Genomic DNA, 27,769 nt, shown 5'->3' on the forward strand with positions numbered 1-27,769 from the left:
TGACAGAAAGAGATTCCAAAATATCAATAGTCTGTAAAGCAACAAGCTTATTGTTGTTGTGGTTATTGAGGTTTTCATAGTAGTGCCTGAGGATCAGAAAAGATAGGAGGAGCTCTTTGTTTCAGCTGTTGTATGAACGCAGAGTTAAAAAAAGTCCCTGCCCTGATGACATTTGCTGTTTAATAGACTATCAAAAATGGGGAAAGTTTTGAACACTTTCTGTCAGGTGCTTACTTTTCCTTTGCATAGTTTTTTTTATTCCTGTCTGTAGCTGACTCAAATCTACAACTATCATTTTCTTAATTGCTTTCCATCTCCTTTTGCATAAGCTAGAGCCCTACCGCCCACCAACCACAGTGATTTTAGGAATGCTGACATATTTTGCAGTCTTCATCACAGTGAAAACTTACATTGGTTTGGTGGATTTGATATAAATACTCTGTGAGGACAAAACTTTCTCAGACTTTAGAAAAGATTTAAGATGCATAGATTTTTATCTGTGGTAAAGTGTGTGCATTATGTTTTGTAAAATCTCAGTGTTGCATAGACTGTAAGGCAGTTTGTAATACAATCCAAATATTTTCTCTTTTCAGTTAGAGCAGGTAAAAAAGCATTTTTGTGTCTCACTTATTTCATGAAATCAAGAGATGATAATAAGTATGGGCAGAGAAACTCAATCCACTTCAGCTGTCTCTCCTGTACAGGCTGTCACAGTACCTTATAGGTCAGAAATCCATGTTTATACTCTTTTATTTATACCCCTGGCTTTGGCCACCCTCATCCACAGCACATTCCTTCCATTATGGCCAAAACTGAGCTCCAAAAGCCTATATACTTCATTCTCCCTTCACTTTTTTCTGCCAGTGCAGAACATTATGCATGCCCCTCTCCCTCCAGTATCTTTAGCGTGTACTTTCCAGCCACATTTCATTTTCCTCTGTCTGTCCTTCTGGCCAAACAATCTGACTGAGTCCCCTCCTTTTTCATTGCTGACACTGGCTGCTCCCTTATCACAGCACTATGATTACAGTTGTCCTTGCCTTCAAATCCCTGCATTCCTCTACATGCTTCTACTCTAACCTTCCTGTTGCACTTTCAAGCGGCAGACAGAAGTGACAGTTTTTGCATGATCTGGCCCCTGGAAGTGCTCTGCAGCAATGACCTACCACACGTGCATGGCTGCAGAGCACTTCTAAAATGATCAGTCGTGTAAAAAATTAACCCTTGTTTAATTAACCCCACTCTGGCTGGGTCTCTTGAGAGCAGCAGCAGCTGTTGGGCAAGCCCGGCCTCAGATGAAAGGGGAAGAAGGGGTAGAATAGAGCCCCCTCACCTGGGGGCCCAGCCCAACTCCCCCCCCGTATCCCAACTGGGATAACTAGCAGGGGTCGTGAGGTGAGGCTGTGCATAGCAGCCCTGCAGATACTGCAGCTCCCTTTACCCCTCTTTGCTAGCAGCCCTAGAGCTGTTAGCCCCAAGAGAGCTGGTTCAGGAGAGCTCGATTCCCCTGCAGCCCAAGAGGTGAATGTCTATTGGGTCAGGGAGGAGGTGTTCTAACTGATGACACTTTACGTACAGGACCATGAATCAGAGCGGAGTCCTGAATGTCTGTCAATGCCCCTGTGCCTCTGACAGTGTTGATGCCCCATTTGTGTGCTTCGCTCATAAGTGTCCCTACACCTTTTTCTGTGTTACTGCCTCAGCTAATCTGTCTTCTTAAATTGTTCCTCAAGACACACTTCTGCCATAATGCCTTACAAATTAACAAGGTAACAAATTAACATGAAAATGTTTTTATATCTTCAAGCACAAACCAACACAGAACTAGCAATACACTTCCCAGTCAAATGCCCTGACCTCCTGATATATTGTGGACTTTTTCCATCTTCATTTCTCCATCTTCCCTTCCCTTTTTAAACTTGTAACCTCGTTATGCCAGGTGTTTGTCTTGTTGTACATTACTGACAGCATTTCAAGTGGTTTCCTTCCAACCATGCGGCTTTTATGGATAATGAGAGCATCCAGAGTGACTAATTAGACAGGTTAAAAATAAAATATATCAAAACATGAACAAACCAGTACTTTTCTGGGGCAGGTTAGTCCATTACCTCTCTGTTACTTTGTTTTGGTGTTTTGAAATATTTGTTACTGGCTACTGAGGAAGACCTACCATGGCCTAGGTGAAGAATTGTCTTGATTTACGTGGCAAATCTTATGCTAAAACATGTCTGGTATATCTCTTGCCCCACAGTATGGTCCACAATAAATAGGCTAACTGAAGTAGCACCAGACAGCTCAAGTATTTTTACTCATGCTGTGGAGATGAGAGGGTGCTTTAATTAGAGTGACTCTGAGAGCTGCTCTAATTATAGCACCTGCAGCATCTTGTGTATCAGTGTCCCTGCGTTTCAAAATGGTAGGGGCACTTTAAAGCTTGTTGAATGAGCTTTAGTTAAAGCATTCCCATTGCCATTTTGAAGCATGAGGGTGCTGATAGACGAGACACAAGCTGCTGGAGTGTGAATTAGTCCACTCCAGCAGACTTGATTAATTGAATCCACTGCAAGACACAGTAATTACAGTGCGCTGGAGCAGCCTCCCCACATACAGGCACTCCTGATCATCTGACTTTTGCTGTCTGTGAGCAGGCTTTAAATAATTCTCAGGACAGCTCTAAATTCTGAAGCCATGAGCATCTGTCCTAGTATAATGCAATATAATACCTTCTCAATACAAAATGGAGATCACTTTATCCCAGTATGTGCTGAAAGTCAGCCCAGGTTATATTATACAAATAATGACCCTATCATAGCAAAAGAAAATATGTACACAAAATGTGTTTAGTCAGTCTTAAAATAGCCTTGGCAGAGACCCAAAGTTCATCAGCCCATTCTTTTTGTTCTTTCCCCCACCACCACCCTTATCACTAGAAATGTACTAAAATGTGGTTATTTGCCCTCCTTTAGCGGATCAGGAGCTGTTGCTCTCTTCCTAGTCTACTTGGCTTCCGGAGATCAAGCCTAGAGAAAGGTATTTAATGATACCAAAATCTATAGAAAGTTTAAACAGGCTCAAAATAATATCTTTGCAGACCTTTGCTGGCTTCGTGTTCATACAGATGCTTGTTAGATATCAAGGTTGCCTGCAGTTTGAAAGTTAATTGAGAACAGGAATTGACTCTAATTCAACAATATAGAACGGCATAAATTTTAGGCCACAAATTACAAGATGCTGGTCTGAAACTTAACACACTTTAAAAGGATGAACAAACTGTTGGAGAGACATCACAGCGTGGGATTTAAGAGCTCCAACTTGTGCTAGTAATGCACGATATGCACTGTCTTTAATATGCATAATTTTTGGTCATGCTCAAAATTAAGAGTCTTCTGACAAAGAAGATGAATGACATGCAATTTATTATAAAGAGGGGAATCAGAATCACAGTGCCATGGTGTACACTACAAAACTGCATGGTTTGCAAAGTGCTCAGGTATTACAATAGCAGAGGCCATATAATTGCCCAGGCACAAAAGAAGGACTTGATTGGTGTCCCAGAAGGCACAAAAAAGTGGCTTCAAGTGGCACAATTTATAGCTGAGAAAAACAGCTAATAGACTAGGAAAGTCCCTTCTACCCATTATGATCAGAGAAAACTCCAGTTTTCACAAAGGCTGTCATACACATTTCTGCAGAGTACAGATCAGCTTTGAGGAATTTCAGAATATTTTAAATCTTTTTTTCTAGCTAGTATAGTGAAAAATGGACTAAAATGTGATGTGACACTTTTCTTGCCTCTCTGTTTCTCTGTTCTCAAAGACCTAATATTTGTTTCTTTTCTCGGCTCTCTTTTTTATTCTCTTGTTGCACTATTGCTTAGTAATTCATTAAGATAAACTATAATTTTTATTAAGCTATACAAATCCAGATACAATAAAAAAATTTCACCTTAATTTTTGGGGTGTTATTAGTTGTATCTGTGTACTGGAATGTTTCTAAAAGCTGAAAGAAAAATTTAAGTGTACTTCTGTGAGGAAGTATTCAGGTAATGCTGGCACTAGACTTGTTATGAAATGCACACAAGCTGCTGTAGGAATTATTTTTATTTGGTTTCATTGGTTGTTACTTACCAGTATATCTTTCAAGGAGGAAAAATTAGAAAGACAGATGACATTGGGAAACCTTGTTCAAGCTGCATAGATGAGTAGGTGAGTAGGTCAGCCAGAAAATAACTTTAAATGGGTCATGGTTGAATATTATAGTTGTGTTCTTCCCTGGGTGTCAGGTCTTTCCCTGAGGTCACCCAATTAAAGCTGTTTATGACAACCATTTGCCTCCACCTGCCCTATTATTGATGGTACACAAATGGCTCTCCCTAGCGTAGAACAAACATTGTCAACTAGGGAATCAAAAAAGAGCCATGAAGAGAGGGGAAGGAGAGATGCCTAAAAAATAGGAGAATAATTCCACCCTAGAGCACTTGGTTTGCATCTCTAATATGGTTATAGTAGGCTCAATCTGGCAATGACTGTCTTCATCGTGGATCTCAGTAAGCTTCACTTTGCTTTTCTTTTGCTTGAAATGCAAATCTCACTGTACAGTGACCTCCACCTTAAATAATTTGTTAATAATGAGGACCAAGATACACTGCTGCCAGAGTGATGAATTGCTGGAACTATAGGATTTCATTTGGGGCTGGTCTGTGCCCTAAGCTAGAGTGTGAATGGAGTGTGTAATAGCAATTCCAAAGTAACTTCCAGCATGGGAACCTTTTAGTTTACCTTGCATTTAATGCCCAATAAGCATATCCACAGAGAGACTTTGTGCTGAGTAGCCAAAGTGGTTGTACACTAGTTTCCCTATGTAGACCTCTACTTGGACTACTAAACCTTGGCTGCTTCTGTTCTACCCTTCAGGTGACAGTGACAAGCCCAAAGCTTCCTACTGACATATGAAGAGATGGAGAATGTTAACTGGAAGCTAAAAAGTCATTCACAAGCCTTGCTCTCTTTCATTTCATTTTGACAGGAGCCAAAGGTGTCAACTCTGTGGGCAGTGGAGGGAAGTGCCCACTTTCCATTTACACAGCACTCAGCCTACATATCCTTTCAGCCAGAAAAGCCACTGTCTCAACTGATAACAGCATTTGCAACTAAAATCAAGTGCACATCTTGTAAAAATTGTCATCTGAGAGATGCCATTTCATCATTTAGGCACATCTTGGTTCCTAGAGTAGCAATAAATGTGGCATAACTAAATGAAAAAAATGGCAGCTCTGTGTCAAAAAATTTAGCAGGATAGAAATTCAAATAGTGGCTTTCCTACAAGGGAGAAAAAAGATAGAGGAGGAAAACAGCATAAGTGGGGAGAGTGTTCCCCTCTCACCCAGAGCAGACTGGCAGCTGCTGAATCTGTATTATTTTCAGTTAGGCTCATCCCATGTCAGTGTGTATAGGAGACAGATGTCAGTATGCAAGAAGAGACACTGAGTTGCCTAGGTTTAATGAACAAAGCTTCTGCATTGCTGGTTTCAGAAGTACTCAAGTATCGTAGTACGGATGTGCCTCTGATTCTAAAATCATTTATGAGTACCTTGCTGCCCATGTACAACAGAAGATTGAGTTAGACCAATTGTTGATTATTTTACGTTTGCCTATATTTCTATAAATAAATATTTATACGGTAAATAAATATTTTTCAGGCACTTGCACACTGGCACAAATATACTGTTGCAAACAGTACAAAGTATATGCTTCATAGTGTTTATAGCAATCAGCCCTAAAAGTGCTATCCACAGAAAAAGTGATAACAAATACTAAATTAATGAAAGATAAATGAAACTGTGTCTTTTAAAGGTTCATTTTTGAGTCATTAAATGAATTTAATTTTATTCATCTCAGCTCTGTAAGCAGGGCAGCTCTTCCCTGTGATCTGCTCTGTGATGTTCATTGTATACTGCTGCGTGTGCTATATCTTAATTTCTCTTAAACAGGGCAATTCTTTACCATTTCATCCTTTTAGCTAGAAACCAGTGTTTAGTTTCTTGAGCACCATTTAAGCTGAACAGCAGCTACTAGCAGGGCTTTCCTAACACAACTGGGTCACCCAAGACAGTACTCCACAATCTTGGTGCTTTTTCCCAGCTGTAGAGACTGAAGGGGCTAGCATGGAAAAAGCACAGATTAGTCAGAGGTCACCTGCTGAGGATGATGAAAAAGATCTTGTTGCATCTAAGGAACAGAGGTATCCCACTGCTTCACTGATCTCCGCTGTGTGTTTGTGTTTGCATTCCAAAGTAAAGAAACACACGGAGTCTGGCTGCTGTTTTATCATTCGCCCACATTTTGCCTTTACCCCATTCCCAAAATTGTGTCTTTCTACCCGCCACTTGAACAGACGTTGTTTTCACCTTTCGAGTTTGATCAGCTTGCAAGCAGATGTTCTTATGTAATTTTTTAATTAATTGATTTCTTCCTTGGAGGGTTTTGGTTTGTCTGTTTTAAAGAGATACCTTAACTGGGTTTTTTAAATGCTTGCTTGTTGTCTTGTGCTGCTTGTAGAAAAGTCTTATATATGTCAGTGAAACTAACGCAAGTCTCAAATTTTGTGAAAAGTAATTAATGCATAAATCCCACCTCCGCTAATACGTGAGCTAAATTAGATCCATTATATTTGCCAGTTTTATCGGGGATTTCCCAGTCAAGTTCCCAGGACACCAGGTCTGCCATCTCCATCCTGAGTTACAAGGTTCTGAGGCTGGTTTCTTGTTTTATCATTCCCACAAAGTGCAAGAATGGAAAAGGTGAGGCAGGAGGAGAAGAAATAAAGGAAGTGCTTTCCTATCTGGTCTCTCTGCCCTTACTTTTCCTTCATTTTTCCTTCATTAGGAGCTGAATCAAACCATTATTGCAGTCAGTTTTAATTTCAGTGGGCATTGGACCAGACCTCTATTTTTTTATCAGCCTTTTCTTTAAAATAATCAAATACAATTCCAAGGGCTGTTTTGTAAACTTTCTCTCTGACAGATGGCCAAGTGTTTAGAACCCGTGATTCTGAAGATAATACTTCCATTTCATGTATCATTGACTCCCTATGATTGTCTTTAAAACATGGTTCTGAGGTTTTCAGCTACTTTAAGATGGTACAGAAGAGAAGGGACTGTGTGCACAATAAGAGATTTACCCATTGATGATGACAAGAGCTAGCATGGGTACAGTTGAACCAGTGTTGAAAATAGTTTAACTGAAGAGTAGACTGGATCAAATTCTATGGGCATTGATTAAGCCCCATCAGCCACAGGTACGTTAATGAATGCATAAGTATCAGAGGGAATTTTTTTTAAGGAATGACCACTGTGTAATGTCACATGCGTTGATGAACATCATTGAAAAATCAAATTGTCAGTGGTGAAGACATTGTTCCAAACAGCCTTTGCTGAAAGCAAAGATGTGATTTAATCTCAGCAGTAGGAACAAAGCATAAACCGTAGAGAAGAGCTTTCAACATGATGGAAAGGTCTGCAGATGTATCTACCCTACCTTCAGGCCTGTCCTTGCCCAAGTTCAAAACCACTTATTCTGTCTTCTGTGTCACTTGAATCTTGTTTGTTCAGCTTTGGTTGAGATCTAGGAGATGAGCATGAAAACAGCTGGTTCTGTATTGTCTCAGATGTTTGCATATCGTTGTCCTCCTTCCTTTGTATGTACATCCAATCTCTTAGTTAATCCCTTATCCTTATACACCTGAACTAAACATGTAACAAGAAAGGAAGTAACACAATAACAGTTTGGCAAACACATGGAATGTGCTATTTCTAGGTTATTACAGAACAACTCCAAATCTGTCATATCTCCCCTTTGAAAATATAGCTAATTAGAAGTCTCAGTTTGGGATGCTAAAAATTACCAATCACTTTTGCAAATCTTAGGCATAGTTAGTAGCCCTAGCAGCACTATCAAATACTTTCCAAGAGCTAACTTACCAGTAATAGCACAACTCATAATGGACAGTTTATTTAACAAATTTAAGTTTTTTCTGGTTTTAAATTTGTCACCATGAGATTCTGCTTTTTATACTTCTGAATAATGTTTTAAATGGTTTAGTGCATGTTTCATGCAAAAATGTTATCAGCCTACAAAGCTGTTCACACAGAGCATATTTGACACATGTTCGTTCTGGATTTTCACCTTAGTTGTGGCATTGTTTCTGTCCTTTCATTAGTGGAAAGCACTGTTAATAAAAGGAGAAGAGTGGGATCAAGTGATCATAATTTGTGTATTTAGATAAAAAGCGGGGTAGTGGTTTGCGGTGTTAAGAGCAGCCAAGCTAGCAAGATAAAAGCATTTTTCAAACATTTTAAATCTCTTCCTTTTCCCATCAGGCATTGTCCCAGATGTCATAGTTCAAAAAATAACATAGGTTTGAGGTTTGATTAAAAATTAATTTTCTCTTGTTTCACTCACATGAAGCAATTACATGTGGGATGTATAGTTCTACCAGTGAACGTTATAAACAGGTCTGTTTCAGGTTTACTCAGATATTTCTGTGCTAGAGTTCTGACACTTCGTAGTTTTCTAATTGTGAAAAGGAATAATATCTACAAAATCAACCAAGCTGCTTTCCTACAATCTGTAGAACAAAATTGGGGGTGCAGACTTACCCAATTGGAAAGGAAAATTAGGGGTCCCCATTGCAGCTAACTTCACATACCTTTCCCACAATTTGTAACCTTAGAGAGAGGATGCTCCTTTCCCCTTGATAACTTCTTTTTTCCCTTTCATAAATTGCCTGGATCAGCCTTTCGATAGGCAAAAACCCAGGATCCCCTTCACATCAGACAGATCACTTTTAAATTCAGTGAAAGGTGTACATTGATCCAAGCAATCGACGAGGGAAGGAATTCCATTCTTAAAGGAGAGGACAAGATATTTCACTGTTCTAAGCAATTCTATAAGGAGATAGGCTATCACATGCCAGTCACCAAACTTTGCCTTTTGTAACTAATGCACATACGTGACACTTCCTGTAAGGATATTTGCCACCAAACATGTCAGCTAGGGAATCAAAGAAGAGCCATGAAGAGAGAGGAAGAAGAGATGTCTGTTACTTTTGTATGTTTTTCTCTGTTGCACCTTTAAATAAATAACCTTTAGTTTGATCTGAATCATACAGAATCTCCCTGTAGTTGTTGAGGAAATGGATTTATGCGCTCCTTACCTGTGCTCCTAATTGTGCTCCTTACCTGCCTTCAATTTCAGTCAAAAGACGTAAGGAAAAGACAATTAGTTGTTGGGTAGTTGGTCTGACGCAGAGGAGAAATTGGGTCATAGAAGACCAGTCCCACAGAAGTTGTCTTGGTGCCAGACCAGATATAGGTAGCTGTACTTTACAAGGTGAGGTACAAGACTTCAGAGGAAAGGGAGGGCTGATGTACTCTAAAAGACGGTTATATAATTTGGCAGCTGAGCTATTCTTGATGATTGCTTTTCAGATGTCACTACAAATAAATAAGCTATCCAGTAATAACATATAATACTGTTGTTATAAAAAACAAAAAACAATGTATCCTGCCCAGTCCTCTTGTGAAAGTTTAACCTATCCATTTGTAAAATCTATTGATTTTTTTTCTTTACCTTGGATAATTAATGAAAAAGCCTCACGCTAGTTATTTACTCATCTGAAAACATGTCTCTTCCTCCCCCCCAAGAAAATATCCATTAGTCATCTAGCAGGAGTGGGCAAATGGAATTTTGTGAAGCTGCTCTTATCAGTTGAGTGAAAACGTCAGTGGAATTTTATAAGGACTTTACAAAATCAAATCTGTAAAATGACTTGGAATGCCTGTATGAATATTAAGTTTATCAAGTTTCAGAATCTGATTAAATATTATCTCTGACTGCAAAGCTCAGATTGAATCCAACATCTCTAAGTTCCAGAAGTGTTCTGATATTCTACTTTTGGGCCATTCTGTAATGTTGATCATAGAAACATGGTTCATATAGTATGCCCTTAAAGTCTAGTGTTCAGATTTTACTAGCTAATTGGTTAGGGAAAACTACCTGGAAGCCTGATCCTAAATTACAACTTCATTTCTGTTCTCATGTTTCTATACTGCAATGTTTTCATTCTCATCTAGTTATATGACTTTCTCATATTTTGGGAATGTGTTACTTACAATTTTGTAATGTTTGTATAATGATACATATTGGTTTAAAGTGAGGTAACGATTCATAAACATGTTTTGAAAGCAAGGGAAAAACAGGAGGGGAAAGAGCAACCTTGAAGGAATAATCCAGATTTTTCTAAATACTGTATCTGCAGTCCTTCTGGACCTATGAAGTACCATACAAATGACACACATTGCTGGAGTACAATTGGTTATATGGCAACGCTTTGCTTGGTTGAGTGGAGCTAGACTTTACACTGTCCTGTGCTTATTGTTCAAATTACTTTGTCAGCAGACAGGCTGAGGTTATAACAACTGTTTTAGATTGGAAATACTTTTGTTCAGAAATCTGACATGATTTGCTAGTAGTGACAACTGATTTGACAATGACCAGTGATTTAGGCCTACCTGTAATAAGTGAATTAATCTGAGTTAAAACATAGTGATCTGTCATGTTTAGAGATACCTCAACAGCTGGCTGACTTGTCCTCTGTCAGGCTAGTTTGTCCTGTGCAAATCTTCTGTCAAATAAGGAAAAGAACTGTTGGGAGAAAATTACATGGCAGTTTTAGAGTTAGTGATGAATTTTTCTCTCAACATACCAGCTGTGCCAGCAACACTATTTTTTGTGGCATTAATCAAATATCTTGCCTGCAGCACCTTCACTTTCCCAAAGGCTAGAAGATGAATCTGTCAAAAAATTTCATTGGGATTTGCCAACAGCTTTTCTAAGCTCAAACACTAGTCCATGCACCTTAGAAGTTTGATGAAGCTTTTAGGGATGTGGCTCTGGGAATTAAAAGTTGTATAGGGTAATTTTGCTTTTACAAAGCAAGAATTCAAAGCCATGATTGCAGTGAACATGATGAAGTTAAGGAGTCTGGGAAAAGGCCAAGTACTCAAGCTTTATTAATGTATTCCACTTACTGGCTTATAGCTAAGTATTTATTTTTAGTTGTAGTTTTGCAATTAGCAAAGTGCAAGAACAATTGAAGGCCACCGAGAGACCTTACCACTACCAACTTCTGTAGACAGGAGAAATGGAGACAAGTTTAATTAGAAGTTTAGAGAGAAGAAACATTCACAAATGCAAAAAGTACATTATATCATTATAACAATATATTAATTGCTTATATTAACTCTTGAAAAATTCAGATTGGACCACATCACGATTAGGATAATATTTTATTATAAATTATTTTGTAACAGAAAATCCAGTTACCTTCACTTCTATTTTTTATTATTGGTAATTATTTCTATTAGTGAATTTTTTAGCTGAATGTTACAAGGTTAAATCATAAACTTAAAGAAGCATCAGATTCCCTTCAAACCCGGGGGGGGAGTGGAAATTTGCTCTATCTTGATGTTAATTTTAGCTACTACCAAAGTAAAGTCGCACCTCAAAACCCGTGTTGCTTGGGATTTTCGTAATAGAAAGCTGTTGTGCTACATAGCCCCCCTAAAAGTTGCAAAACTCAGGTATGGTGTCATCTTATAGGAGGAACTACTTTGCACCATCAGTGTGTAATTAACTGAATCAGAGAGGTGTGGGTGCAGTGTCCTGGTTATTTTGCATTGAAAGAAAGCATTTCCAGTTACTGCTGCTATCTAGGTACCCGTGAGTTGTGATTATTCAAGAGTCTTCCTTTACAGGGTTGACTCTATCAGTCTCAACTACAACCAGCTCCTCTAGCTGCTTGCCTCTTCCCTTGACTATCAGCTTTACCTTGCACAGATTGATCTTAAAAGCCCACTGTTTCTCATCCACATTCTTGCAGTAGTTGTCTCAGATGCTAAGAAATGTCAACAAGCCCATACAGAGCTGAATGGCATTTGCACCATGCCAAAGGCTGCCAGTAAATCTAACAGTATATCACAGGCACTGGCTCACTTTCTTTAACTGTTAGGAAGGATGTCATTAACTAGCACAACCAGATTTAAGAATATCAAAAGTGCCATACTGGGTTAGGCCAATGGTCCATCTAGTCCAGTATCCTGTCTTTGATAGTAGCAGTAGTGGATGCTTTATAGGGAGAGCATATGAACAGTTCTATCCAGAAGAATATATCTCTGTCATACATACACTCTTTACATCTTTACTGCTTTACCTCTTACCCTGCCAGGGACTAACACTGAATTTGAAAGGGACTAGGATACTGCTTCACATGCCCTACTATCACCCCATTGAAGACTGTGCTAAACAGTGTCGTAGCCTGAGTACGTGGCAGTCATGGAATACTAAAAGAAAAAAAATTATCACATCACTGGCTTTGTTATTTCCATTGCTCCCTGTTCTTCTGCTCCATGATAGACCCTGCAGTGCTTTTGAAGCTCGTTTCTCTTCAAAATGGCTTGTAAAGTACAAATTTCTGCAACTACCATCAGTCAGTGAAGCTTCAGTTTCAACAAACTTGTTATGGAGGGAGTTCAAGATGCTCCTCTAAGCTAAAACTGTTGGATGACTTAGGAAGTGCAGGGTGCCTCAGATAAGGTTTTTTCTCAAAAAATACCTTTCTTTCCTTCCGGCCTTATCTGTGGAAAAGAAAAATACTTTCTCTATTTTATAGGAGTCCTCAAAATTAAAGAAAATTAAGAAATAAAAAAATCCTAAAAAATATGCTGTAGCTATGAATTGGAGACATCTCAGACCTCTGTGTGAAATGCCTCTTGTCTTCCTAGGCAGACAAGGTTCATTGGGTGAATCTGATATCTTTTATTAGACCAACTTAAATAGCTGAAAAACAATTATTAAGCAAGATTTGGGGTTCAAAAACCCTTCATCAGGCTAAGGAAGTTTCAGCAGTTGGTGTGTGCTCTTCCTGGATGGAATTAAAAGTAAAGAAGCCAGAGGGTGGTCTGGTATGCATGCAAGACACGTAGTCAGTGAAAATGTAGATTGAGGAGTCAATGGGTGAGAGACAGGCTGGTGCGGGGGGGAGAGAGAGAGAGAAAGGGGATGTCTTCCTACGCATTAAGAAAAGTTCAGCAGTTATTTTAAAAGTTGGAAACTGCATCCAAAATACGGAAAATTTTACTCTGAAGAACTGAAAGGGATTAATGGCGACCTTTATACTGCATGCCCAAAAAAGGAATTACAAAATGCTAGAACCTCTGATCTCTTTGTATAGGAGGTATGCTTTTTAACATTTTGTGTCCATATCCACTTCTAATGATATCGGTTGTTCATCCCATAGAAGGATATATCAGAAATGACTTTTATTGTTTTTCTGTATGCTAACGGCAATAAAAGCAGACAGCAATCAGCATGATTGTTGTTGATAATAGAGTTCCCCACCAGCAGCATGGATAGCAGTGCAAAGTTCTAATTCGCTATCAAATCCAACTCTGTTTTATTTCTGATACCTGTATATTTTTGTCAATTTGCATTACCTCATTAGCAAAGGCATCTGTGTGATCCTGGCTAAGATTAGAGGAATAGGTTAGGCTATTATTACATTGTTTTGAACGTGCTCACAACCAACATGAAAATGAACAACCCTAGCAATGATTAGAAATATCAGAGGTTACTGTGATTAGAGTTACTTTACCACAGAAAAATAGTTTGCTTAATACATTTAATCATTTTAGAAAACTAATTAGAACTGTACAAGGTAATATTTGAGCTGGTTACCTATTTTTTTCAAGTCTGCCTGCCTGCCAGTGTGCTACAAACCTTGCACTAAAGGAAGAGAAAGTGAGCTATTTTAAATCATGCCATTGTATATCCAAAATGTATATTTTTTTGGATGTGGTGTGTTTTACAATTTGACAACTTGGAACTTTGTAAACTGGCAATTGGGCACAGGCAAAGGTATCCATTTATCTCATATATGTCTTGTTGAGGCAAAGCTGTCAGAAGAAATCTTATCACATGGTGCCCCATTTGTTTTCTGTAGTGATTTATGATGGTTTTGAAAAGGTCTTGTGATCCCATAGGCTGCCACGATTCTCTGACTTTTCTCTGTCAATGGATCAGATTTTTGACATTTTCTTAGAGCATTCAGAAAAGATTTGATAAATCAGCTTGCAGTGTTTATTTTAATTGATCTGAAGCCCATTCCTTCAAGAATTCATCAAAAACTCTGACAGGGTCTGGGTGTGCTGCAGTAAAATGAAAGAACTGGGTTGGCCATGCTTCTGTGATGATGATATAGATATTTTGTTGAAAGTTTATGCTCACAGACGAGAAGATGTCATAACTAATTTAGTATGTTGTAAATCTTTTGACGCAGATTCTAATTCATAAATCTCATCCATCACATGTGATTCATGAAACGATAGACAACCTTTGATGAGAAGGTACTTTTGTGTGTGTTCCAAGTTCTTTGCATTTTTTTTTCCTCTTCAAAAATAAATCATTCCAGAACAACAGAATTCTATTATGAAAGTGGTGCTGTAAAGGTCTCTTATCCTTTTGCATCTGTTCTACCAGTCATAAAGGGTAACATTTCTCCTTTTTAAGATGTAGCTTAATAAAACTTTGCATGTACATGAACTTCAGTTTATAACAGGAAGAAAATTTAACTGATTGTGTTGGTTCTGGTTGAGGAGTAGTCAAATTTGGCTGGTATAACTTGGATCTCTTTTCTTCTCTCACAGGAACCTCCATCTGTTGAAAACATCACCACAAACACCTGTCCTGATCAACCACAGTCAGTGTCTTTGATCTCTTCCCTCATTGTTTTTGGGCTTGGTTGGTGAACCTTTAAGGGAGCCATTGCAGGATCTGAGCCTCTCTCTTATCAGCCAATCCACTCTTTCCTACTACTAATTAGAAGAATTGTTACCAGGTGGTGGCTGTGGATGGTCAAGGAGGGGTTTTGTGGTGGTGTATTTGTTCCTGCAATTTAGGGAAATGAGCATGGGATGACTGATAAGCAGGCTGGCCTATCAGGCAATGACTGGTAATAAATAAATTAATGTCACTCAACTGAGTTGCCAAGAAAACTCCTGAGGCCTGGTATTAATCTGTATGTTTGTTTATCTATGTTTCTATCTCCATATATAAGTTTATGGACAAAATATGAAGCCCATGATAAAAAAATACTAAAGTAACAAAGTCAAGAACTCAGAAGTTAGCATTAAGCTTGGCAATGCAACTTCATCCTTCTGTGTATGCATTTTAATAATCTAACTCTACTTCTTATGGGATGTTTGTGGCACAACCAGGAATATAATTTAGCTTTCCTAAGTCCTAGTTCATTAATTAAATACAAAAAAATTATTCTTTTCTTAAATGTGTTCTGTCTCACTACCAATCCATTTATGCACTGAATGTGGCCAGCACATATGTATTGCTTGTGTTGTGGTCCAGACTTCTAGCTTCACATCTGCTGAGGAGGGAATGGAGCTTGAGAGACACTTAACACAGCTGGCATATAGGAAGGTTGACGGGGCAAAGGAACATCTCTGCACATTTTAGTAGCAAACTGTACTAAGCGCTGCTGGTTAAATCATTATATTCAGAGACCTGTAACTTGAGGATTAAAGGTGTCTTTCTGACTACAACTTCCAGTGTCCTGTTGCAAAGACTGAAAGAGCTAGACCACTTTCAGAAACAATTGGGTTTTTTTGTATGTATACTTTTGGGTGTACTTATTCCTTCCCAACGCCATTCTTATAAATGGATGAAACTGAGGAACAGACCAGCCAAAACAATTTTAGCTGGAATGCTTTGCTATACTAGTTGTGGAGCTGCTCTGCATGGATAGAGCACGACAGCGCATCCAAAACTCTGATTGTAACCAAAATTCTTAGTTACTTGTCTAGTGTAGGGCTTTACTGTTGTTTTTGGGATTAATTCCCTAGAGCCATTTGCTGCCACCTTCATCCTTATTGTAAAGAAGGGGTGGCAAATGTACCACCCCTGGGCCAGATCTGGCCCACAGAGCTGGGTCATCCATCTCCCAGGCTTCATGAATGAGACTTTCCTGCAGCTGCAGTCAAGCACTGCAGTGCTAGAGCCTTTGTCTGGGCACTCGGCTGCAGCCATGGAGCTCCAGCACTGTGGCTCTCATCAGCTTGGCTATCAAGCACCTGGGGAAGAGCAGCAGCGCTGGAGCCCTAACAGCACCACAGGAAGAAACCCGTCACTGTAGTTTATCCCTGTGGCAGCAGCCAAGTGCCTGGGATTCTGGGCCTCTCTACCCAGACCTGCTGAAGTGGGCACCACATCTGGAGGGGTCTGTGGGCCCAATCCAGTGTGTGGGACCAGCCTCATAGCATTAATCTGGTCCATGAACCAGTCTATAGCACTCATTCAGCCTGCAAGCCCAGACAGTTTTGACACCCCTGCTATAAAGGACTGAGCAGTCAATAATTTCTGCTGCTCTACATGACTTAAGAAATAGGACTTCTATTCATGTTCCTCTTTTATCTGCCATATTCCCTTCTGCTGAGTAATGTTGCAATCACTAACCAATGCTGCTACCTTTTCAAACACAGAAGAAACCCATCAGTATGTTTTTTCCAAAGCAGTGTTCTGCTCTTTCACACACAAGAAAATGATCAGCACCACAGTCTTCTCTGGCCTCATGAGACATTGATACAAGACCAAGAAGATACAACTCAGAGAGAAGGGTGGATGAACTGGAGTTTCTGATTGTCTTTTTACCCAGACGTGTCCTCATTCTTTTCCCTCTTCAGTGCTGAAGCCCTTTCCAGAATAGCAACAGCAATCATCTGTTTGCCGAATTCTCAGTGCTACCCAATCCAGAAGCCACTTTCAGAGAGAGATTCCAGTCTTGAGACTGGCACCCAGCCTTAATATGCTGTTGGCACAGATCATGATTCTCCATACAGCTCAGGCTGTATTTAATACCCCCGTCATTTTAATCTAGTCTGTCCCTGTTCACTCCTGACCTACAACACCCTGACTGTTCCAGCACTGGCTCTCTTCTAAATAGGGGCTTGATACTGCCAAAATGTACTAAATTATATGACTCTGTTTTGTGAGGAGGATAAATGCACATTAGGGTTTAGACTGGAACCATCAAAAGACCAGAGTCATTATACTGAGGCAATCTTAAAAAGCGGTTTGAAAAATGAACTGGACTCTTAAAGAGGGCAATTTTTAGAAGTGCCAGCAACTCTTAGCACAGTCCTTAAAAGCCCACTGCATTGCCAGCATTAGAAAATTTCCAGTACATCCATAATTCAAAGATTTTACAAAATTGTTCTTTATTTGACCAACTGCCAATGCAATCAGTGGATAATGAACTTGATGTTTTAGCTATAAGCTAAAAGTAAGACGGACAGAAAGCACTCAAAATCTGCAACAGCAGGATTGACAGATTTTTTAATGTTACTTTCTTCATCAAAGAAACAAATAATTTGGAATGTAAATGAACAGTAGCATTAACTAGTTTCTCAAATTCTACTGAGGTTGCTCAAGCTTGTAGTGTCAGTTACTTACTTCAAGATAGCTGATAAAGAAATGTGCTTTGAATATTATTTTTAACCAATAACATTGTTTCCCTCAAGAATTTTCAGTCTTTCAACTGTCCAAAGTGTATACCTTTCTGAGTGGCCAGAATAAATAAGAAAATGCTTGATAATGAACATTTTGGGGGGACAAATACCAAACGTGTCAATCATAAAACAACGAGAAAAATAAGATAGGGGGAACATTACTGTTAAGAATTAGGATATTCCATGTCCCATTAATTGCCAGCTTGAGAACTGTTTACAAAGGAAGGAAACTTGTTTTTAGAATTACTATTGAGGATAGATTTATTCAGAGCATTATATTTTTAAATCTCTCTCCTATATTACCATTCAAAAACTTCCTGTGGCCAGATGGTCAGCTGGTACAAAATTGCCATTGAAAATTTCCCTCAAAAACAATGGACATACATTGACTTATTCCATCTAAGGAGCTGTTCTCTACCCTTAAAAATAAATTCTTCAGAGTGATTATTACACTAGTGATTTTCTGGATCACTCAACAAGCCTCACCTGGTTTATTGTACAAAAGCAATGGTGGATGTTAAGGCTGATCAAATGATGTTTCTCCTTGATGTCACAGAACTGGTACCTACATCAGCTGAAGACATCCAAGCGGATGTTGACTGAGTTAAGAAAGCATATCCTTGCTAATTAATTTCTTTTGCATACTGGGCTGCTATTTGGTACACATGCTTGCATCCAACTTGAGAGGTACCATAGTAAGCAGGTGTTGCAACTGTCTTAGCCCAAAGGTATCACAATAATTTTACCTGGCACTGTTCCAAACACAGACTGGAACTAGCTGTTGGAGATGATGTCAAAGAGATTGATAGTGTGAGCTATTTTGGAATTTCCATTGATTAATTGTCTCTCTCGTTCCTCACCAAAGGCAACGCTCTGAGTTTCAAGACTATGTATTACAACTTAGTTTATATTTACTTTTGTCAGTTCAAAGAATTCTGGGAATTTGATGGGTCATATCTCATAGGCGGATAGACAGAGGTGGTGGAAAATAGCAGTGCTGCTATGTACTACACCTTTCTCACTCACCAAGAAAACAAAGAAAAACTACCAGCCCTTAGATCTGTTGGTAGTGATGCAAGTATTTTTGTTGCAGTGTTGGCAGCTCACAAAGTTAGTTAGCAGTTATGCTAGGAATCATCTCACTCTTAGAGTTTCATAAAAGGTTTCTATTTTTTTCTCTGCTCTCAGCTTAAGATTAGTTTGGTTTAAAGCAAAGGGAAGTAATTGAGTTCACCATGTTGAACTGAGGGAATTACTTTTATGTGTGAGGCAATTCTAGATAGAAAGTGGCTCTTTTTATATGCTTATTTTAACCAACAAAGGGCAGGTCTACACATTCATTAATGTGCATTAAATTTAGTACCTCCATTGTGCGGTACTAGAAAAAGGTGCTTTAACCTAATTTTAATGTTCGTTGGTGAAAGGACACAGTCTTTTTGTGATTAATGCACATTAAAGCGCATTAAAGCACATGTGTAGATGTGCCCGAAGTGGGCTTTATTTCAGCAGCCAGGCTTACCTAATAAGAAAGAGAAACGATATGCAAGTAATGGACTTAGCATCGCAAGTCAGTGTTAACAAATCATTCATTGCACTAAATGCTTCTCAAATTCTGTTGTAGAAACAAAGTACTGATGGTAGTCTTAACTTACTTCAAATCGTCTGGCACAATTGATTCACAATTATCTGTTTACTCCCTGAAGCTCCTAACTTCTAAGTCCCCCATCCACTTTATAGTTCAGCAGAGTTCTCCTACCTGTCAACTGGCATACTCAATATCCACTGGAAAAAGCCATTATGCTGCGTCCAGGAAGTCTAAACACATCACGTTGGTATTAATGATAATTATGAAATCCTTCTGTATGGCCATATAATCCCTCAGCTTTCCCAGAGCTGAGAAAACTGAATGAGGTTTGACTTTTTTTTCTCCTTAATTTATATGATTAAAGGGTCATTGCCAGTGATTTAAGGACTCTCTGCCACCAGTCAATTAGTATTTGGAAGAATCTTGACTGCTTTCTAGAGTTTCACAGTGGCAAGCATTCTAGTTCTAAGAAATCTTATCGGTAACTGATCAGTATATACCACACAGCAAAAACCCAAACTATGTTTTTCAAATAACTATTCATTCCATTTAAGAGTTTACTGTGAAGTTGTGTCTGTTATTGAAGAAGTCAGGTGCCCTCCAAAATCCATGGGATATAAATCTGCTGCAATAAAGGTGCTGTAGTTTTAAATTGGATAACTGGTTAATCCAATCTGGCATCCTGCCTCTGGCACTATGGGACCATCATCCCACACAACCTGGAAAACCTCAACCCAAATGATTAGCGTTTGGCAAAGATATAAGCAATTGAAAACAGGGTTGTTTAATAGTAAGAATCAGGCCACCTTAATTATAGACAGTGCTTTCAGTTCCCTTTATAATAAGACATACTATTTCATGCTCTTCATGTGGGAGCACTGTGAGTCAGACTCTGCTACCAAGATCCGCTTGGCATGATCAGGCAAAGAGGTGTTGACTACAGGGACAAGGGAGTAGGGGATAAGTTGCTGTTGCGACTAGCTGTGCCAATTCAGCAGTCACCAGAGATTCCGTTCTGCAGGAGTTTCTAACTGAAGAGGTGCAGCGTGGTTTCCCCCTCCTTTGCACTGTCCATGCCAGAAGTCCGTCCAATTTTCTTCAGTTTTTTAGTGCAACGTTGTACTACAACCATTCCTGCCCCTGCTCTGCCAAGGGCCTCATTACTGTTAGATATTCCCACCACTGATTTGTTCTCCCCATAATGTACTTTTGTTTGTTTTAATGCCAACATACTGAGCCATTAAAAAAGAAGGCACCACTTAGTCCATTACCCAGTCAATTTTCAGTTTAAATACTATTCTTCCAGGCACAGAAGGGATTAGACTTGGTTTGACTGGAGCAGTGAGTTTTTTGGTCTCTGCTGCACAAAACAGGGAGTTATTCTGTCTCCTTGATGATAAGTTGCTCAGAGTAAAAAAAGAAAACAGAATTTCAGTTATTGAATATTTAATTCTGGGCAGCAGTTTAATCAGGAGTGGGATTTGGGCAATTGCTCTAGCCCCCACCTAACATGGTACAGTTTCAGTTCTTAGTATTCCTTAATTATCCCACTGAGATGTTTGAGGAGCAACTAGTAGTAAATGAACTTGGCAAATCAGCTATTACCCAAGTAATGAAATACAAATACATATGTTTGACAATTCTGTAGGGAAATCGTTGAAGCCAGGATTCTCGATGGATTGTATTGGCCAAGAGAGAAAAAACAGGTGTTGTTATCAAAATTTGTCTACAAACAGTTTGACTAGAGTTTTAAAATAATGTGAAGCTTTCTCCCTCCCAAATGATCCCAAACATGTCAGTTAATGTATGGAGAGCACTGACTGTCAAATAATGAATCAGTAAACTGTGGCGGTTGCACACATTGATGTAGTCCTAAATATTCAAGGATTTTGCATTAACATTATATCTAAGGGTGCATATCAACTTTGCATCTAACCTTAAACAAAGGAGAGATCAGCTCTACTGAGAAAATTGATTTTATTCAACAGTAAGGCAAGGGAAATTAGTAAATTCAATATTTGTAGAAAGAAAATAAGCAAAGCCCACAAGTGTTGGTGGTTTGAGATTGTTCTTTGTTTTAGTAATTATACCTTTATATGTTAGATCTCATATTTGCACTTTCAGAAGTACTCTGAATAGTTTATTCATTACTCATATCTCAGAGCCACCAGTTTTCTGTTCAAGAATACAATAAACTTGTAGCTAAACTAATTCAAAGTAAAACTGGGTTTTAACTTTACAGCTGTAGCTATCTTATTCTGTCTGTCTGGGACATTAGAACAATTTAATTAGTAACCAAATGTCAGTTGCCTCAAGTTCCTTTTGCATGATATGTCAATGTGCTAATTTATCAAATTAACATAATATATTATTTAAGCTGTCTTTGATTTCAGGAACAGAATTGTTTAAATTAGTTCATCTGAAGCCCTTTATTCATATACAGTAGGACACAAATAGTAATACTGGATCAGGATGAATTTACTAATGTTTACAGTAGAATGATAAGCCATTCTAAAGCTAGGAAAGCCTCCCAAACCCCTTAGGTCTCCATTTTGCCATTAGCTGTACCAGTTTAAACAGTATGCTGCAAGAAATATTGACAGGTCAAGTACAGCGGGGAAGAGTATGTGTCCCAATGGCCTTTACACTGACAGTTTCTCCCACATTAAAGAGTTAACTAGCAGCCAACCAGCTCAGAGTGGGAGCTAATGAATGAAATGGAGATTGATATAGACTCTCTTTGGAGGTGCATCGATCTGTATCTTCTGAACTCAGCTTAGGAATTCTGCAGGCAGCATTGCATGAGTAACCCTGGCATGGTGCCCATTAGCAAATAACTCTTTTAATGTTTGTCTTCAATTGATTCATTTATTGTTCTACTGACTACGATTGTATTCCTGCACACTTGTTTGCATTTTGCCATTGTAGTACCAAGTTGTGTAAAGGTTTTATGACATGAATTAGTCTTTGCCAGGCTAGGAGAGAAGCAAAATGCTTACATAACTTATTCCCCTCTCTCTCTCTCTCTTTCTCTCTCTCTCTCTCTTTCTATCTTTCTTTCTTTCCCCCTTTCCAGAATAGCATATTTAATTATGCTGTTATTCAACCAAGATCCATACTTGTCACAAGAAACAACCAAAATCACAGTCAGTCGAGTTTATATATATATATATATATAAACTATATATAATATAAAATACATATAATTTGCATTACAAATTTTATTGTGCTACCTGTGTTGATATCCAAGTTAGAAGAAGTTGCAAGACTTACGTTGTGACTGTGAAGTGAATTGGGTTTCCCTTGCTTTCAGCTGATGTTTGCTTTGAAATATTCCCAAGTTATACATTTGACAGTACCCCATAAGAACAACTTCGTGGCCCAAAGTGTCTCTGATATGGAAAAACCCCACAAGGGGTATAGAAATTTTACAAGTTGTAACTTGAGAAGCCTTCTAATTGTTTTGCTGAGCATGCTGAAGAAGAGAAGACTGAGAGAACTGAGAAATAAGAATTCCTTATTGAATTCTGCAGAGGTCCTGAGGGCAAGTGCTATAGCACAGGAGCTCAATCCACCTTCATGATTCAACAGATATTTTATGCCCTATGGCAGTGCCTTCTCCTATTTAATCACCCTGCTGAGTGTACTCCTTAGTGAACCGGAGGGGCACCACCAGGGTGTTACAACCCATTCAGAACTCTCAATTATTACAAGAACTGTCATGGTGATACTTTCAGAAGCTCTCTGTTCTTCCCTGTTAGCACAGATAGGGAATTCATGAAGTTATTCTGCAGGACATTGTATCAACTAACTTAACACCATCTTCACAATTATAGAGCAGTAGAACAAAACCTAAACTCTGAAGTTAATCAGAAACAACAAGGTAAAATAAGTAGCAAAGCTGGCTGTAGTCAATGCAAGTCTCAAACACTTGCAGCATTTTGTATAAACTTTGTTTCTGGTCAAAATTGGCAGTTCTAGTTGTGGTTTTTTATTAAATTGGGCATCAAGTCTGTTTCCTTGCACCCAACATTTGAGACTTCTAGATTGCACATTATGTAATGACCTATATATATAAAACCAAATTCTCAAAAGTTGGAAAGAAGCATTATGGAGTAATTTTTTTCTATCTACAGCAGAGACAATATTAAAAGAATGGTAGAACATATATTTTTAGCGTTCTTCAAAAAGAAATTTAAAAGAAAGTAATTGCGTGTTTAAGAATTAACTACATTGTTCCATCTGCTGTGTTTTTTTCTGTCAGAGATGTTATGTCTGTCTTGTTTTTCTTGCACGCTAGAACCCATCAGCGTAGGCAGAGATATTTTCTATGGTAAAATAATTGTTTTGATAATAGGTTTCAAAGGAGCATCTATAAATCAGGGTGGAACCTGATATAAAAATACAAGTTTCTTTAAAAATTAGGAAAAAATGCTTAAGAAAGTCTTAAAGTTCTAAAATGTGAGCATTTTAATGGAAAAAGATGGAGAATAGTTAGCCTTTTGCTAGCATTTCAGCGTGCTCCTTGCAACTGTAAACAGAATTTTAAAAATTATTTTCTGTAACTTCTGAGCTCAATTATGTGTCTACCAACAGTTGTCAGTATTACACTGTATTAAGTTAAAAGTTTAAGTGAATTTTCATCATACTTGTAAGCAAAGCAAATTGCTTATTACAGTTGTTATTGGTTAATTGCATTGTTGTAGCCAGCTGCATGCTTTGAGTAACAGCTTAACCTAGTGAAAGCTAGAAAACTGTTATTTGTACTAAGTGCAACCTCTTATTCACTTTAATGTACAGTAAGTAAACTCTGGTTAATGCCCATTCCAAGAGGAATCCAGATAATACCAAATTATCCAGTAGCGGCCAATTATTAGGAGCTGATAACTGTACAGAGGAGATGCACTTGAAGGAAATCAGAACAATGGTGATTAAAACATAAGGAGAATTTTCCTATAGGTGAATTCACTAGAGTTTACTATAGTTCAAAGCTAACATCAGTCAGTTTTTTGGTTCTGATCCCCACTCTGATATAACTCTATTGATTTTTTTTTTCCACCAGCATACCAGAGATCAGAATCCAGCCTGAGACCAGTACATCTTTCAGGAAAAAAACAAGAAAAAAAATAATTATAAGTAAATTTTGCCTGCTGAACCTAATGGATTGTCAGGCATGCTTGACATTACTCTATAGGCAAGGCCACAGAAAATCAATACATCTTAGGCAAGGTTTAATTTATTTGTAGGTTCTTCCAACTAATGACTTGCCTTTTCTGTTTGTTGATTTTCTTTTTAGCTTTTGCACTCATGAATAGCTATGATTTTATCCCCCCTCATTGTTAAACAAACTACAAGAAATGATTCAACTCTGATGTTCTTGCGGTTGGTATAAAAATACAATACATGAATGAACGGTGCATAAGTGAAACCATAACGTGGGCAGCATCTGATAGAACAGTAGAATAAATCCTATTCAGATCTCACCTTGTAAGTTAGAAGATATTTTCTAGTGTAATATTATGAGGCTGTCACAGCAACATGTACATGCACCAACCAGGTTTAGGTCCCATACTATTAAGCACTGAGTGTCCCCTTAAAAAAAGCTATCTGAACTTACATGACAAAGCGAAGAAACTTGTGGCAGATGAAAATTAAGAGATTTATTCAGAGTTACTCAAGAATTCTATCACAGAGCTAAGACTTGAATTTGGGTATCTTGATTACAATTTCAGTGTCTTCTTCACAAAACCAAAATGCCTCATTTAAGGCATCAGGTTTTTCCTGCTTCCGTACCCCCACCTCCACCCCAATTGTCAGTTACGTTGGAATCAGACTGTAAATGATTCTGGTTGAATCCTGGTTTATAGCAGTAAAACTTACTTTTATTGTATTAGCTGACATTCGTTAGTAGCATACATTTGTGAAGTCAGGGAGAGAGATATGCTCTGTTTTGCAAGAGATTTTAATTTACATTTTTGCCTGATGATAAAGGTTGGGACTCCACTGAAATTAATGTTTATACTGGACACTTTTCCCCCTAATCTGTCAGCTTTTACAAACAAATCAAATAAACAACTCTGCAAACCAATTGCCCTCACACTTAAATGTGATTTAAGCACATCTGCTTGTCCTACCAGAACCATAAATATCTATGATTACATTGCCAAGTTCTAACAAAACTTTGAAGTCGGAGGTGTTATATCAATGCTTTCTTTACCAATATGAAGAAATTTCACAAGACTGGAGCTGTCCAGGACTCAAATGAGGAAGTAGAGGGTGTATAACAGTTAGATCAGGCATTTCAAAGCAATTCTTTACACTGGTAATGGATATGGCAAATGTGTGGATTTTGTTAGGATTTCTTCTGACAGCCATGAACACAGATATATTTTACAGTAATGTAACTGTCCTAAATCTCTAGCAGGGAATACAGTGAATTCGAGTATTATTTTTCAGCACACCAGCTACACTAAAGAAGTTATGTTTGATGAATTCCTCAAAGTTATTTGACTTTAAAAATAGGCAGAGTAACCATTTAACCTTGGTTTAGTTCTAGTCATTCTTATATCCATGTTCTACCTTGTGGAAAAAACATTGTGCACCTAGTATGTAGTAACAAGGCTAAATTATGAAAACAAATATACTAAAATGTTTTATTTGTCTCTCACAATACATGCAATAGTGTATGGTTATAGGAGTTTGGCTCTAGGGTTTCAATCTGGATTGCTTTCTCACTCCTTTGTGCACTGCCTCTATATGTCAGGGAAGGGAGAAAAAATATAGCAGGTGAGAATGAGACTTAGTCAGCAAAGCCCTATGCTCTCTCCTTTTTCCTGTTACCTGATGTGGTCCACTATCTGTCTCTCAAGTGTCATGTTAGCCTCTAGAAGCTTGCCCCTTTGAGCTTCTCACTCATGCTACACAAGTTGCAAGAAAATTATAAACTCCCCATCTTACATTTCAAATGTTTAAATCGCTGTCTACTCCTTATTAAAATAAAAACTCTATCTTCCTCAGGAGTCTACAAGGAAGGCAGATAATTCCGAGGGAAAAGTTACGTCAGAACTACATCTTCTTGGAATCACAGTTCATACTACATCTTGGTTATAATGAAAGGCGGGTGATTCAGCAAATGCAAAAGAGTAGCTGTTGCATGCTCAAGAAAGCTTTGCATCTGTTTGCCCATATCACTTTGCCGGTAGTCAGCTGAGGGAGACGGAGAAATCTCTTCTCTTCACACAGGTGCAGTCTCCACATGTCATATGGATGTAGGTGGAAAAGGACTCCAGCTAACTCATCCTGTCCCTTCCTTTCTTGTTTTCTAACCTTCTCCCCACCTGATTCTCCCCTCTTCCTCTCCCTCTCTTCCTGAAAGAGGAGGGAAATGTATTTCTGTTAATGATAATAAAAACAACTGGGGCATGAGCATTTAAAAGCTTGATATAATAAACACCCATTACTAATTTGTACCAATTTTGTGGGTATTGAGGCCCAGTCTTTAATCTACCTGGTAAGTTTTCAGTATAGAAAATGTTTATGACTTAGTCTTATTAATAGTTATACCTGTTGGTGGGGGGGCGGGGGGGAGTTTATTATAATACAACACTTACAAGTTTAAGATATAAACTATCCATATGCTATAAACTCCCATAAATTACCAGGGTACAAGTAGAAGCTTCATGTCACTGGCATCCTCCTTTGCTTCCACTCCTCATATGCCACCAAATGGGAAACCTGAAAATCATTATTTTATGTAGAATAAAGGTATACTACATATTTTGTAGAATTTTCTCGAAGTAGTAGTTAGCTCTTGTTTTGGGAATTTTTTAATTGTTCTAGGAATCAGTGCATACTGTTAAAAAGGAATACCACAATAGTGCCAGGTTTCTGTATATCTTTATTCTCTAAAACACATCTAAAGGTGTCTATCCTTACAAGTATATGGCACACAGAGAATACACAGTTGAGTGCTGTGGCACAAAAGGCCATTCTACACCCATGCCAATAAAACATTATATTACCCTGGCATGTTCTGGCATGTGTGACCAGTCAAGCTGAGGAAATGAATACTAGACAGGCTTTGTTGCAGTTTTATAGCTGTTCCACAGTATCTAATGAAGAATAGTACTGCTTCTGGATTTAAATGTTTCTTCCATGTCTGATAAGTCTAGACAGACTTAGGTGGCCATAGAACTCAATAGCACAGAAAAACTATACATCAACATTTGATTCAAAGTTGTTTACTTTAGGAAAACATTTTATGTAAGGAAAAGAGAAATGCTCTTTTAAATGCTGCTATATTGGGGTAGATTTGCTAATTTTTATATATACAAAGAGCTATCTATATATTAATAATAATGTCTAGGTGCAGACATTACTCTTATACCAGTATAAATGCTCAGAAAACATTCTAAACCCGTAACAGTGAAGAAGTTCAGCACATATGCACAGGTTTAAAAATGGTGGAACCTGGTCTAAGATAGACGTGGATCACTGTGCACACAAACTTAATCAATTTAAGTTAGACCAGGGAATCAAACTTCTGTACCAGA

The 27,769-nt window shown here is 38.3% G+C and overlaps 1 protein-coding gene and 1 long non-coding RNA gene across 8 annotated transcripts in view; one reads left to right on the plus strand and one right to left on the minus strand.

The window, feature by feature from the left end:
• The window catches only part of LOC149871979 (uncharacterized), a 44,260-nt gene extending 21,666 nt beyond the window's left edge, over positions 1-22,594 (minus strand). Inside the window, exons 1-2 of the long non-coding RNA XR_016440339.1 lie at positions 22,491-22,594; positions 10,629-10,703 (exon numbers count right to left, since the gene is read on the minus strand). This is a non-coding gene — a long non-coding RNA (uncharacterized LOC149871979). The remainder of the gene's footprint in view (positions 1-10,628; positions 10,704-22,490) is intronic.
• The window catches only part of NPAS3 (neuronal PAS domain protein 3), an 853,230-nt gene that overhangs the window by 641,598 nt on the left and 183,863 nt on the right, over positions 1-27,769 (plus strand). The window lies entirely within an intron of this gene.

The sequence above is a fragment of the Crocodylus siamensis genome, chromosome 2, assembly GCF_052110815.1.
Source record: "Crocodylus siamensis isolate JL-2025a chromosome 2, ASM5211081v1, whole genome shotgun sequence".
Classification (NCBI taxonomy): Eukaryota; Metazoa; Chordata; order Crocodylia; family Crocodylidae; genus Crocodylus; species Crocodylus siamensis.